Source organism: Amblyomma mixtum, chromosome 6 (genome assembly GCF_055824585.1).
Source record: "Amblyomma mixtum isolate Tamu chromosome 6, ASM5582458v1, whole genome shotgun sequence".
In the NCBI taxonomy this organism is placed as follows: Eukaryota; Metazoa; Arthropoda; class Arachnida; order Ixodida; family Ixodidae; genus Amblyomma; species Amblyomma mixtum.
In genome coordinates this window covers 140323443-140337890 of record NC_143017.1, presented here as the reverse complement: position 1 = coordinate 140337890, position 14448 = coordinate 140323443, and the positions used below count along the sequence as shown (strand labels likewise).

The following is a 14448-nucleotide window of genomic DNA, read 5'->3' as shown; positions in this document are numbered from 1 at the left end:
TTGTGCTTCTTCAATTTTACTTCCCAAAAACTCTTGTATGAATGGTCGCGAGACAGTCTTGACTACAGAAGAGGTTGCTTGTAAGCCTCTGTCTCATATATAATGTCTCTCTGGCGATCGCATGAGAATTTTTATGCTCGTTCTATTGACCAAGAGTTTTTCCATATTTTTTGCAGGCCTTTTGAAAGGAAACAGTCCAGAGAAACAATGAGTGTGATCACTTGATTCCTGTTTGCCTAGGAGTATGCTCTCATCTATACTCCTATGCACACATGAAGCCGTCAAGCGACAATTGGTGTTTACGACATGCTCAGAACCCGCATTCAAAACCTACATCACAACCCACGGTCACAAAACTTCAGTTTTTGAGAGCGTGGAATGTGCCGTACACGAGAGTTCTAATAGAGCTGTCCTAGTCTGACAGCTAACAAGAAGGGCACTTGTCGAACACAACTCCCGAAGTGCTGGCGACCTTGGCTAGGGTCTTCTGAACTTCTTTTAAACACCTCGATGGCGGTTCGTGCACGATGCTAAGCGATCTTTTGAACGGAGATGTAACATTCATGAGCCCTTTATGTGGTGCGGTGCCAAATGCGGGCTCAGAACGCTGAAAGTGCTTGCGATGGCAATGCAATCTTTTGGATAAGTAATCAGCGTTATGTACCATCACCAAGATATGACACTTCAACAACGCGTAAAGAAGTTTCCATCATTGAAATAATTATTAGGCCGATACTTAGTAGTTTTGGTGCTTTCGAAGACATTAGTTTTCTGACCAGAAGACTTCCCCAAAACGACCCTTTATTGGGCCGTCAAGACATATTGTTTGGAACCTACTTATTAAATCTGAATCGTAAACGTAAACAACTATTTCGCACTGCTGACAACTGGAGAATACTTTTTTTTTTTTTGAGTTTAAGTCAACCGAGATCTTGTCGCTGTGAAACATTAGGAAGAAGTAGCACCAGCATATAGACAGCTTTAGCATTGCGCGATCGGCGTTTCTCTGCAGTGATCCGCTTACGCAGGTGCCAAACTTTGCCTGCGCAGATGGACCTTTTTTCTCACACCTGGCCCCTAGGTCTCACTGCGCACATGCACTTGGCGTCTTGTGAAAGCGGGTCACTCTGTGCTAAAGCCTTTTAATATTCTGGCTATTCAGACGGTATACATCAACAGGTTGGGTTACAACCCCATTTTTAGGCACCTTTTTTGCGATGAACTCTCGATGAAGTATGCTTTTGCTTAGCGCTCAGCATTACAAGAGTCACTGCATGTTAGGAGGCGGACACGGAAAGGCTTGCCTGCGTGACTCCAGAGCATAAGGCGTGATGCTCTCATGGTGGCTTACCAAGAATTAGTTCGTAAACTAACAGCAACATCTCTAGGAACGGGAAGATACAAGTTCACTGCTTTCAGGGCGCGTCAGAATACTGTCCCCTGAAGAGACCAGACCACGGAGCCATGGGTGCGGTTTGTGCGACAAGCTGGGAGAAGTCGCTTTCAGCTCGAGGCGCCTCAAGTGCGGCCCTCTTCGAAGCTCTGACACTTGAAGGATCATCCAGGATGCATGCTCTCCATAATGCAAGTGCTCCGGCCTGCACAGTCTTGTTTTTATGCGCGCTTGTCACCTGACATCGGGTTAACGTTCATACAGTGTTAACACCGTTTAAACACTTTTTTATTAAACGTTCTCAAAATCTGTGTTGATAACGCAACGTAGAAATTGGATTTAGAAGCGGGGATTTTTTGGTTGTGTGGTAGATTTCTGTCTAAGAAAAACCGAGCGGAAGTAAGCAGGAAAAAACCTGGGTGACAATTAAGCTGCACCTTTAAGAGTATGACGCGAAAGCTTTAATGGTTCCTGTCAGCGACTCTATTGATCTTACTGGCATGTTACCCGGTCGTGAGCTGTACTAATTTTACCCGATCAGATGAGGCACCAGTGTGACGCGACACACTGAGCAAACAGTCGTGCGCGTACGCTCACCCTTCGCCGACATGCACTTCGCTACGCGCTTGATTACTAATCTCTTAATTAGTGCCTCTATAATCGCACATACTCAGTAGAATGCACGTTATGGGACAGACCACACAACATACATATAACACCCCGCTTTAAGCAAGCCCCATAAATGTTCCTCCCCTAAGGGTAGCGCGTGTAACTCGCAATCCAAGGATCAGGGGTTCGATTTTCCACTAATTACCCCAATTTGCTTTTCAGCGCAAATCATTTACTCCATGTACTTACCTGTCGTAACGAGTAGTGATGCGGCTAGTAATCACGATATATGTAATGTTTTATTCGCTTTTCAATTCCGCCGCTCCACGCGTGAAGACGTTTTCGACCAGTCCGGAGTTTCGCGTCTCACATGTTACGCCTCCAACGAAACTCCGAATTTTCCGTTGAGCGACAGCCTTAAAAGTATCGCTTTAAAACAGGAGCCACGACAGTTCTGTCTTGTTTTGTCTTCGCCCTGTTCAGATGCGCTCATTTTCTGTTCAGAAGAAAAAGAGACGCTGAATGCGTAAGGCCCTCTTACTCTCAACGAGTAGATTTTTTCAAGAGATGCTTCTTGATTTCGATACCTAAAAGAAGAAAAAAGTCTTTATTTGCCCATAACCGTAGGTAAAATAAAATAGTATTCCCCCCCCCCCCCCCCCTCCAGATCCTGCAGAGAGATGTGATGAGGAGTAAGTATACGATAGAGCTATGAACAGCTTCATGGTAACTCACTTCATCAGCAATCCCTCTGCAGTGAAGCCCGCCTTCTCTTTGACGCTCTTGTTGTCAAAGTCAATCAAAAACCACATGTTTGTTCTCGGCGGCCGTCTGGAAGCAACAACCTGGCACCGACGAACAACTTTGCTATGCGTGCATGAGTTTAAAACACGTTTATTATTATTTTTTTTTACCCAGCAGTCTATGGCTGCCTGGTGGTAAAATAAAACATATACTCGCCAAAAGATGGTTTAAAAGATGGTTGGCTGCCTTCGCCAAACGCTTTGGCGAGCTCCGGTGCGCTAGTGAACTGGCGAATTTTTAAGCAACAAGTAGTATTACTTGAAAAGCTGGAAGCGCGCTAGCGTGAAAGGAAGACATTACGCTCCAGATTTTCGGAGCTCAGTTTTTTCAGAAAAATCAGCTGGTTGAGTTAAAGGCAACCAACACAGCCCACGATTGGTGGTTGTTTGTCTCCAGCTTAGAGCCGTTGAAACTGCTTAGGGATGTTCGGCTACTTCTCCGGAATGAGGTAAGATGAGATGAGTATTGCGTCATTCATGAAACCACAGCGAGTCAGCTGCACTCTTGCACCCGAAGGCAGTGAAATAATGTGTTTATGGGAATGAGAAAAACGGAGACAAAATACTAAGTTATCCGGTCGAAGTAGAGCATAATATGTCCATCATACTATGTATATTATTATTGGGACAGGGTTAATTGGAGAGACATGAAGTGGCCTTTGCCCTGCAGTGGGCGTGGGCGTAGTCAGGCTGATGATGATGATGCATGTTACTGGTCTTATATATATATATATATATAAGGGAAGGGGGATTAAGGGACTTGTTATAAATATGAGAGAAGCCAACAGCCACAGAAACCAAGGGGCACAGGGGATTTTTAATTAATTTATTTATTTTGTGCTGTTGTTCGATTTAGAATATTACTGAATATGTTATCGCTTAAAACTAAATGATTAGAAAAGCAGAAGAAAAAACAGCCTTCTGGCAGCCTTGACGCCATAGGAAGCAAAAGAGGGTTCTCACACAGCTTCCACCCTCGCCGTTCGATGACATTCTACGTCACATCAGCGGTAACTCAGGACGTGCTACGTCCGCCGCTTAAGAACGTGGGTGGCGCTGATGAACACTCTCAAGGTTAGGTTATTTGTGAACATACCCCCGAAAGCAGAAGATTTGACAGCCGTCGCCGTAGCTCAGCGGTAGAGCACCGGACGCGTAATTCGGAGGCCGTGGGTTCGGATCCCATCTGCTGCATGTGGTTGTTTTTTCTTCTGCTTTTCTAATCATTTAGCTTTAAGCGATAACATATTCAGTAATATTCTAAATCGAACAACCGCACAAAATAAATAAATAAATAAATTAAAAATCCCCTGTGCCCCTTGGTTTCTGTGGCTGTTGGCTTTTCTCATATATATATATATATATATATATATATATATATATATATATATATATATATATATATATATATATATAGGATAACAAAATCTTCAAGGCAACTGATTAAAAATATAAGAAGTTGGGGAAGTCACATTGAAAAACTTAACAGACTTAACTTAAGTTTTTCAAGTTTCAAACTTAAGTTTCCAAAAAAAAAATATATATATATATATATATATATATATATATATATATATATATATATATATATATATATATATATATATATATATATATATATATATATATATATATATATATATATATATATATATATATATGCACACCAGGCTACGCCGACATTGTGGTCGCCAGCCCACACCAGCTGCGAGGTTACCCAGCGTAATGTAAACCTGTGCCATGGTTATCTTCCTCTGGGTGGTAATAAATCTAGTGATGAGGAATAGCAAGAGCAGCCTTGATACTTTTAACAAACACGGTACGTGCATGTACTGCAGGTAGAGAACCCAGTTGCAGAGTATTCAAATCATGACCCCGAGAGCACAAGCACATGACTTAAAATCTTTCACAGGTGTTGCCTGTAGTGAGCTGAAAACATATTTAATGGGACTAAACCTTACAAGATAGCGAACACGAGACAAGCAGGAAGGAAAATGAAGGTGATGCGCGAAGAGACAAACACCGCACCGCATAGCAACGCGACTTCTTCTCGGCCGAGGGTGTCTATAAACCCTCTGCTCGCTTGCCGACATCGGCAGCGCCTTTGCGGTGTGACTCGGAGCAAACAACTGGGCGGATGGAAAAGAGGGGCGGTGGAAGCAAGGGAACAAAATACGAGCCGGCTGCGGCCTGTTCACTCCACCTTCAGCAAAAAGCGGCCTGGAGGAGGCGGCGGCAGAGGGGGCACTTTCGCCACTCTTAGCCGCAACGGTGAACGTGATCGCCTTGCAGATACCTCATCCCCGGAGAACACGGAGCGCGAGCAGCAGCGCCACGCCAAAGACGCTTCTCTCTTCTGGTCCGCGGGCGGCGCCCATTAAAGCGCTTTCAAAGCGGTGTGCGCCTTCTGTGCTCTCCTAGCTTCTCCACTGGCCTCTTCGTCCTTGCGGTTGTTTGTCTCCGTGCATCGGAATGTGGGACCGGGAGTTCCTGCCGCGACTGGGGAGAGAGGCGCCGAGTATGCAGGTGGCGTGAGGAGGATTGACCTTAGAAGGGTGACGTCACTGATAATGCTATACACTGCTCTAACAAATTGAATAAAGAAGGAATTATACACGAGGCGTTAGCCGTATTACAGGGTTAAGGATTAGCACATTGGGGCCTGCCCGAGAAGGCAAGTTTGACAAAAGCCTACAGTTATGGCGACGAGATAGAAAAGAGCATTCAAATATAAGAAGCTGCGACAGTCATCTTCGGTGGGGAAGTTCATAGGGCAGCGACCAGTTGCAAAAGGGGAAACGGTGCTTTGGTTTGGTTTCGTTTTATGGAGATTAACGTCCCAAAGTTACTCAGGCTATGAAGGACGCCGTAGTAGAGGGCTCCGGGAATTTCGACCACCTGGGGTTCTTTAACGTGCACTGACATCGCACAGCACACAGGCCTCTAGCATTCCGCTCCTTTGAAATGCGACTGCCGCGGCCGGGATCGAACCCGCGTCTTCCGGGTCAGCAGCACCCTAGCACCATAACCACTGAGCCACCGCGGTGACAGGAACGGCGTTTTAAGAGGAATGCAGCTCCCTCGTTCACAATGTGATGCTTTGACGATAAACTGTCTAGATGCATGCAAATGGCTGGTAGTTCCAGAACGCTTAACGGAAAGCCACTGAGCCAACGTCTTAGCCTTTATTTATCGCTGATTTAATTTTGTAATTCCCTCCTTCCTTATAAATGTGGATTAAGCTCCGATTCTTGCGATTTAAAGTTGCGTCACTAAATAAAAAGATTTCAGATATCAGGTACTCTGTAAACACTACGATACTATTCCTCAGTTTTGCATCGGGCTCAGTTTTGTGGTGAGTCGCAAGAATTAAGAAGGTCGATAATTATTTCTAAAAAAATATCCTGGGATACGCAGCTCCGCACTTTCAGTAGGTACTGATGTGTTAGAATCCAGTTTGTTGCTTCCATGCTTTCTCTGATACCATGCGCATTGGCGATGACCTCTGAACACAAAGTTAATCACCTTATTCAACCTGGAATGTAATTACAGACAGGGTCAGTATGAGGTTCAATTTATATTCTTGAGCATTCAAAACAAGCTCGTCGTCATTTCAGAATTTCTTTTTCCTCCTCTATAACCACCTCATTTTTATTTATTTTTTTTTTGGCTCCCTTTAAAGCTTCTTATGTTAAAGTGAAGCCCAAGACCTTCTTTTTGGAACGGAAAAGATGGTCATGACTGTGGTTATTTTTTCACATGCTTCGTATGTCCTTCTGCTCGGTGTGAAATAATATAAATATGAGGGGGAGAGGAGAGGTGGCATGCTTATACAGCGTGCCTAGCGTCTCAAGAAGACGGAGCATCCTACTCGAGTGAACCGAGCCAAGACCTCTTGGCAGCCGCTTGGGGTAGTTTACAGTGGCGAGAAATAGCACTACTGTCCGCAATCACGGATTTCGCCCGTGTCTGTCCGAAGCCACGCCGGGACCTTGAAGCACGAGAGAGAAGCAGGTAGTGACGCGCGCGTCTCGTGGCCTAGCCAATAACGAGGTGGTGCGGTTCGCACAGCCGCAGCCAATGAGCGAGTGGCTGAATCACAGAAATGAAGAACGCAGCATTGAAATAATTCAATCTGCACACCGAGGAAAGCATCGCGGCGCTACTACCAGTTGCTGGGTACAATTCACGTTTTTTGGAGTGGACGTCGGAAATAACTTCACTGTGAAAGCTGTGCTATAGCGTCACTCACCTATTCCCCTCTCCCCTCTAAAATCTGACGTTGTTTATTTAAATGAAGTATCCAGTCCAATCGAAGAGTCTCCCCTCTCCATGTGCATCCTACAGAATAACACCTCCCCCCCCCCCCCCCCCCCCCCCTCCAGCACCTAAATATAGCTAAGGGGATGCCCACCCGCCCACTGGTGCATTTGAACCACCTCCTCAACTTCATCCTCCAGAAACTCCGCCCACCTGCACCCATCTTCAACCTGCAGAAAAATTCCGTCGCGTGGTGGAAACATCGGCCTAGAGTGTAAGCATTCAGTAGAGTAAAAGCCTCAAAATACTACACATCGAGGGTAAATGAAAGTGCTCCACTTGCTACCTGTCGACCGTTCCCCTCTCCCCATAACTCATTCCCCTCCCTTTATCCACTTGTAGAAGAGGGGGGAGACTCCGGAAGAAGAATGACTAAAAAAACGAAACAAAAATGACTGAGTAGAAAATGACTCGGACAACAGCAGGCCTACGTGCAAAGCATCCAGCCTCAAAAGAACCATGTGTGCACAAATGAGGCTTGCCGGAGCTATTCCTTCAAGCATCGCTCTTGAAGATCCACCCGGGGCTGACAAGAACTAGCGGTGGGTATTTGAAACAGACACCTGCCGGTGCAGTGGCGCATCGCTTAATCTCTGCGCCGTTACGTCGGTAGCGGTATGAGGATTCCCCGCGATGTAACAAAGTGACACATTTCGCGTAGTTGCCTAGTCGGAATAGAATCGTAACCGAAATAGATTGGAGGGTGAAATATAATGCATTCAGAATGGGAATAGAATCAGGATTGAAAGAGAATCAAAACTGGAATAAAGAGGCGAGGGAAAGAAGAATGCTGACGCATTTCCTGCCCATAAATACAACTGATCGCCCCACTTTTTTTTTTTAACTTTTTGCAAAAGCAGAATTTCTACATTTATTTTATCCTGGTACACCACTTCTTCTGAATGACGTGAACCACGATTCATAAAAGCAACAAAAATATTTAGATTAGCCAAGTCCTTCTTCCTGATTTCTTCTTTAACGTAAATAATTCCAGAGACGGAAATTTCTTTGCTATCATAGCTTTAAAATGATGATGACAAAAAATTATTTCATTACTTCAAAAGTCAAACGAGAAACGGTACAAGAGGGAAGATTGTCAACCGTTTGTCACGCTGACAAAATTTTCTCGAACCCTGAGAAAGGCAGTTTATCCGGGAGGACAAATCGTACAATACAACTAAGAAATGCTGTAGAATTGATCGCTAGAATCCGTTGCCGTAACAAATTACTGTGCTAAAACACTGCGAAACTTTTCCCGCCGTCCTTCGACATTTTGAATACCTCAAGTAGAAATGTCAACTCCGATCTTTCACGTTAAAAACCCGATTACCGTCGTGAAAAATTTAGAAATAACGTGACTTGCATTCGCGACGAGATCTATCCCATCACAAATTCCGCTTTAATTCAGATCACAGCGAGATGAAAGACTTATTCATGGGAGCGCAGATTCAGCAGCCCAGACACCGCTTAACGCTACTCACGCTCACGGTTAACGAAGTTGACCGTATAATTAAGTCCTTGTTAAGGTCAGAACCTCCACGAAAAATTTAAGGCGCTAACTTCTCTCAAATATACATAGGCTGCGCGCGCGCAGGCCCCAATCGACGCTGCGCACCAATATGCAATGCAAATGGGGTAATTATGGCGGCGGAGAAATTACATCGCGTAATAGAATCCGCGAAGATTTCCGCCTCGACTCTGCGCCTGCCTCGGGTGCGAATTAAGCGTGGCGCCCCCACGTGCGCTCGTCTCATGTTAGACAGAGAGAGGGAGAGAGCGCTGGAATCCTGTTAGCGTCAGGATCAGCGACTTCAATCTGGGAACAAACGCAGGTGCGTCTCTCGCCTCCAACCAGATTATCATCGCCGCGAAAATTCTTCGCTCCTCTGGAGCACCCACAGCGGCGCGCAAAGAGTGCAGGCTTGCGACGGGGGTGCCAGGAGCTCGATTTCTTGTTTTGAGCCATGCAACTCCTTTATTTTGCGCAATAAAAAGCATGCAAGCTGTTCGCCCTCGGGGATGGGTTGCGGCGTTTCAGTTTGCTCTGCAGTGGCGAACTTAGCTGATCTACAGTCTTGATTGAAAGTAAAGGAACAGTTGGAAATTGTGACCAAAATTGGCGCTGAGCCGTGTAGCGTCCACTGTAACCGTTCCTTGTGACCAAATGAAAGCCACAGGCAGCGCGCACCCCCCCCCCCCCCCCCTCTCCCCTTCCTTTAATTTCACGCAAGCACCCTCCCTCGCTCTCCCATGACACCAGGCGCAGTTAATGCACCGGCTCAAAACTTCATGGAAAAAAGTTCCACGGAAAAGCCTTGAAACACCATAGAAAGTCCCTGATACATTGATTTCCATGAAAACAACAAACGAAAACGCAACACGACCTTGAAGCTTCACAGGTTATCAGACAGGATTGTTAACATGTTGATTTTCATGTGAGAATGGAAAGCAGCAGAAATGGAAATAAAAGTGCTCAAGCAGCCGTCAATATCGACTTGCACGTTTCAGAAGGATACCTAAATTGTTCTAAGTGCAAGATACTCTTGCACAATTATAAGGACGAGCTAACTATGCGATGATCGTAGTTTCTTATCGTTTAATGACAAATAAACTGCCCTCTTCTCACATCTGAGGACGAGTTTGATTACTTGCTTACATATGTGTAATACCATCTTCAAACGATGTTTAAGGATAGTATCCCAGCGCACTATTTCTGCACAGCTGAAACCCTTGTCTTTTGCATGGCTACAGTGGCTGGGAATGTGAAAAACCGGAAAACATATACCACCTAAATTCTTATTTTTGGTTACGTTTAGTTTATGCTGAATGAAATTTGTCCTCGTTTTGACCCTTTTCCACTCTCGACTTCCACGATCGCAATAAGCCGCAAAGAAATTTATAAGCCCATTAAGGTCTTGTACCTACCCAACAGCACAACTAATTGGCCCAGTATTGAAAATGTATTGGTATAGGCCGATTCTACAAAGGACTAGAGTGAAACCATCCATTTGCAATATTGAGACTATTACCTGCGCTGCTTGGGATGGTAAAATACTCCTCTCCGGAAACGCCTCAAGCCTGGCCACGTAGCATATATGCCCCAGAATCTACTTCAACAATAAGCTTCGGAAATTTCCCTCTTTGTCTGGTTAGGTAGCCCCACCATCGCCTCCGGTTGCCGACCAACTACCGGCCAGCCAGCGTTTCCTCCCGCACTGATGCAAAGTTTTCTCTCGCCAGCGCCGAGCTTGGAATTTCAAAGGCAGTTCGTCAGCGCTGAAACAGACACCGCAGGCCTCGCTCCCAGCGGAATCGGCGCAGTTAAACCCTATTCAAGGCATCAGCGTGGACGAAAGCGACTGAGAGAGGGCGGGCGACAGGCGCTAGGACATGACTACCATCCAGCTCTATTCAACCTACACGTGCGTCTCACAGCTCCCTCGCTCTCGGAGTTTCCAACTGGCCGTAAACTCCGTTTGGGAACCGACGAGCGTGATACAATTTGCGCCATTTACATAGGTTAGCCTGGAAGAGGAGCTTGAAAGGCATGAGGGGGAGAGGAGAGGTGGGAACGGCACGGGGAGAGAGGGAGCTACGAAGAGCGCGAATGCATACACCGCACAATGGCGGCAGAGGGGGACACCGAAGGCGGGCAGAAGGCAAGCAATGCGGAATCCTTGACGCGAGGGTAAGGAAGGCCCTCGTGGGAAGGGACTCCAGTGGGCAGAAGTATGTGGAGAGCCGGAGGGGAAAACTCGACTGGCGCGCCGGTGATTAGGGTTTCGGCTTGGCGCACTCACGTATTCCGACCTCAGGCAGCTTGCGCCGCCTTCGTGACCGGCATCGTCCCCGTCCCCGCGATGGACAATGTCCATCGTTGCCGCGTCTGCGGTGGCGGAGGCAAAAAGGAGCCGGTTTGGTATGCCACTCCCGGACCCGGCGGACCGATGCTGAGTAGCGCAACTCGAGGCAGGCTTCGGGGCCGGGCTCTGACCTTCTCAATCGAGAGCAACACGGCGCGGCGCAAACCTCGAGCCAATGCCCACGCAGGAAATCTCGGCTGAACAACGCAGAACATGCATGTGCGACGGTTATGGTATCTCGTCAGGCCACACAGCGCTCGAGTGCATGGCTGTCACCATATATGCCAAACACTCGATGGGCTCCGCTGTAGCCGATTTCTGAGTTTCTTTTTGGATACAATGCGACAATGATTCAAGTGAAATTGCTCATACGCCCATGAAAAGGGTTTGCAAGCGTCACTATTAGTCCTTAATAGCTATAACTGTTCATAACATGAAATAGCCGGCTTTTTTACTCGTTCTTGGCTTGTCTTATAAGAGCCGGTTATTTTATGCGTGCTAATTTGATAAAAATAGTAGCTTGGTAGTTTCCAATCGAGAAGTGTGGAGATATTTCGTTAGAAAACAGTGCACAGTCTTGAGGATACTATGCCGTTAAATGCGGCATTTGTTGTTGCAAATTATGTTCTTCTGGACCTGCTAATAAAAAAGATGTCATCCTAAAACATCTGCTCACATCTGGGACGTACATATCGAACTAAAAGTGAAGCGGGTGTTATTTTATTTGCTTCTTTACATGCGCAAAATTTCAGCGTTTTTTTTTTTTTTGAACAATGCGTAGAAATATTGTTCATCACAGCACACATGCACTCGTTGAGCTCCAGGTCCTGATCTTCTTCTGCACGGAACGTTTCGCTGTTTCTCACGCGCTCACAAGAGGCAGGATATGTCGGAGAACTAATTATGTGCGAAATGTTTTACAGAAGTAGACGGTTAATATTGTATCTGATTTCTACTAATTTTTTTCTGGTGGTTGCAGAGATTTAAAAAAAAAACGTTATGCGCAAAAATGTGTTCACCATTAGCACACTGTGTTTTATTTTTAGAAAACAAAAGCATGTTTTGCTCAAAAAAAAAAAGAGTTAGTGAAAACAAAAAAAAAACTGACCACAGAGAAAAAGAATAAGCTATGTGCCTTTTCCTTTCGTCCTCTTTTTTTCCCTTCCTATTTGAAGTTTCCGGCTATATCTGAGCGACTAAGTAAATGTTCGCACTCGTAACCATATCTTGCGGGAAGTAAACATCACCTGCGGGTCATCCGCAGTAGTAAGGGCGCACTTGACGATGGCTCCAAGGAATGAATCAAGCTAAGAATTGAAAAAGAAGGATATACGTATTTTTTCAGATTAAACTATTTATCAGGGCGACCTTTTATCAGCTGTAGACCACCACGCAAGTTAAACCTGCCGACTTCAAACTGAACTCAATTTACAAGGTAAGCACACAGGAAAGCTTGTTTCGTTTTTGGAAAAGTTAAAGGCATCGACCAACCAAACCAGTCTGTTAAAAGAACAGGCAGACTGTTAAGCGCCTTGCAATCAAGCATTGTGGACGGTGTAAGCCGTATACGGTATGTCAGTAATGCTAGTAAGGAAGCTGCCTTTGATTTTTTTTTTCTGCACGTCAACGTAAACGTTGTATTTTTGGCCATGATCGGTACTATGGCCGGTAGTGTCACCAAATGATTTTATTTCGTACCACTATTCAAAACACCGTTTACCTAAACGCGAACGTTTATGCCATGGAGTTTATTAAGAAGAACCCGTATCTTTTAAATTGATACCGTTATGCTTTCGGTGCGTCTCGAACAAAAAGTTCGAACTCATTAAACGGAGATTTTCAGTACATTTCAAGCGTATCTTATTTCTGCCTCATTACTGTACATGTTCAGCGCTCCCGGAAAGCGTGCCATTACGCTGCGAAATAGACGGCGACTAAAAACGACAGCGATACAAAAACTGCAACCACAAGCACGTGCGCACTGAGAGTGCATGTTTTTTTTTTTCTTCCCGGAACGCTTTCGTAAACGAGTACAGAAAATTGCAAGAACTTGCGATGAGAACGGAAGAGAGTTTGCGCACTCTACGGAACGCTTGAACGATGCGGTGCTTTAATACAGCTTCTCGATATTTGTAAACCGTCATCTAAAGATGGCGAATAAAGTCAATGGCAAAGAGCCCCCAAAAAAGAACTGAACTAACGGCCTGCAAAAATTCATACCTAATATTGCTAGACATGACTCCTAACTAAATAATAAAGATTTCTTCACCGCTCTGAACAAAGTGTTTATGCCAAGTGAGACAGGTCGACAAGAGGGAAATGGAGGCCATCGAATATCTTCAAGAAAGACTACGGTTTCCTTACCTAAAATGAGGAGGGAAGCGTTGAAGGAAGCCGTCTAATTTTCAAACCATCCTTAGGCGCTCCTTGGGTTACACGCACTCACGGCGACCGGGTGCCGCTTGTACGCGTCTGGTGTCGAGACTATACGCTAATGATATACAAATATATTTGCTTAAACTGGGAAAAAGGCCAGTACACATCTGCAACCTTGTATCTGCTCTTGAGGTGCACGCGCCTATTTTCGGTCGTTTTGCATTTTAAGCGCATTGTTTCAATGCGCTATATGGCTTTGCGGTAAAACATACTTGGTCTGGCAACGTCCCACTGTTTCCAGTGGCAACAGCGAATGTTCGCTCTGCCATTGTGAACTGTGTGCCACCACCGCCATCGCGACCGTAGACGCCCTACTGTGCGAGCGCAGAGCGAGTTGTGCTGTACTGAAGCTTGAAATAAGGGAGTAGTTACTCAATGACGTCCACCCAAGCGCAGCCATACGGCTACAAAGGAAAGCTATACAGCTTCCTCAGAAACTTCGCAGTTAAAGAAAAATTCGTCCTGGTCCGGGGATCGAACCCGGGACCACTGCTTCACCGGAGCAGTCGCTCTACCAATTGAGCTAACCGGGAAGGCAAGCTTATGGTAGGGCGAGAGCGAATTGATCAATAACTCGAAGTGGGAACAGTGTTGACCCAATGTTTAGGGGAATCCCCCAAGGTGGAGTAGATTTGTAATAAGGGAGTAATTACTCATTGACGTCCACCCAAGCGCAGCCATACGGCTACAAAGGAAAGCTATGCAGCTTCCTCAGAAACTTCGCAGTTAAAGAAAAATTCGTCCTGGTCCGGAGATCGAACCCGGGACCACCGCTTCACCGGAGCAGTCGCTCTACCAATTGAGCTAACCGGACGGCAAGCTTATGGATGGCGAGAGCGAATTGATCAATAACTCGAAGTGGGAACAGTGTTGACCCAATGTTTAGGGGAATCCCCCAAGGTGGAGTAGATTTGTAATAAGGGAGTAATTACTTAATTAATTAAGGGAGTGAAGCTTGCGTACTGGTCAAGGAGCGAAGTAAGGGAGCACGAAGATAGCGTTGTGCCCACCTTAAGCAAAGGAC

General features: G+C 45.7%; 1 non-coding gene across 1 annotated transcript; it reads right to left on the bottom strand.

The window, feature by feature from the left end:
• Positions 1 to 13883: 13883 nt before the first annotated feature.
• Positions 13884 to 13957, bottom strand: TRNAT-GGU (transfer RNA threonine (anticodon GGU)). The gene has a single exon. It is a non-coding gene; the product is annotated as a tRNA-Thr (tRNA).
• Between the last annotated feature and the right edge of the window lie 491 nt (positions 13958 to 14448).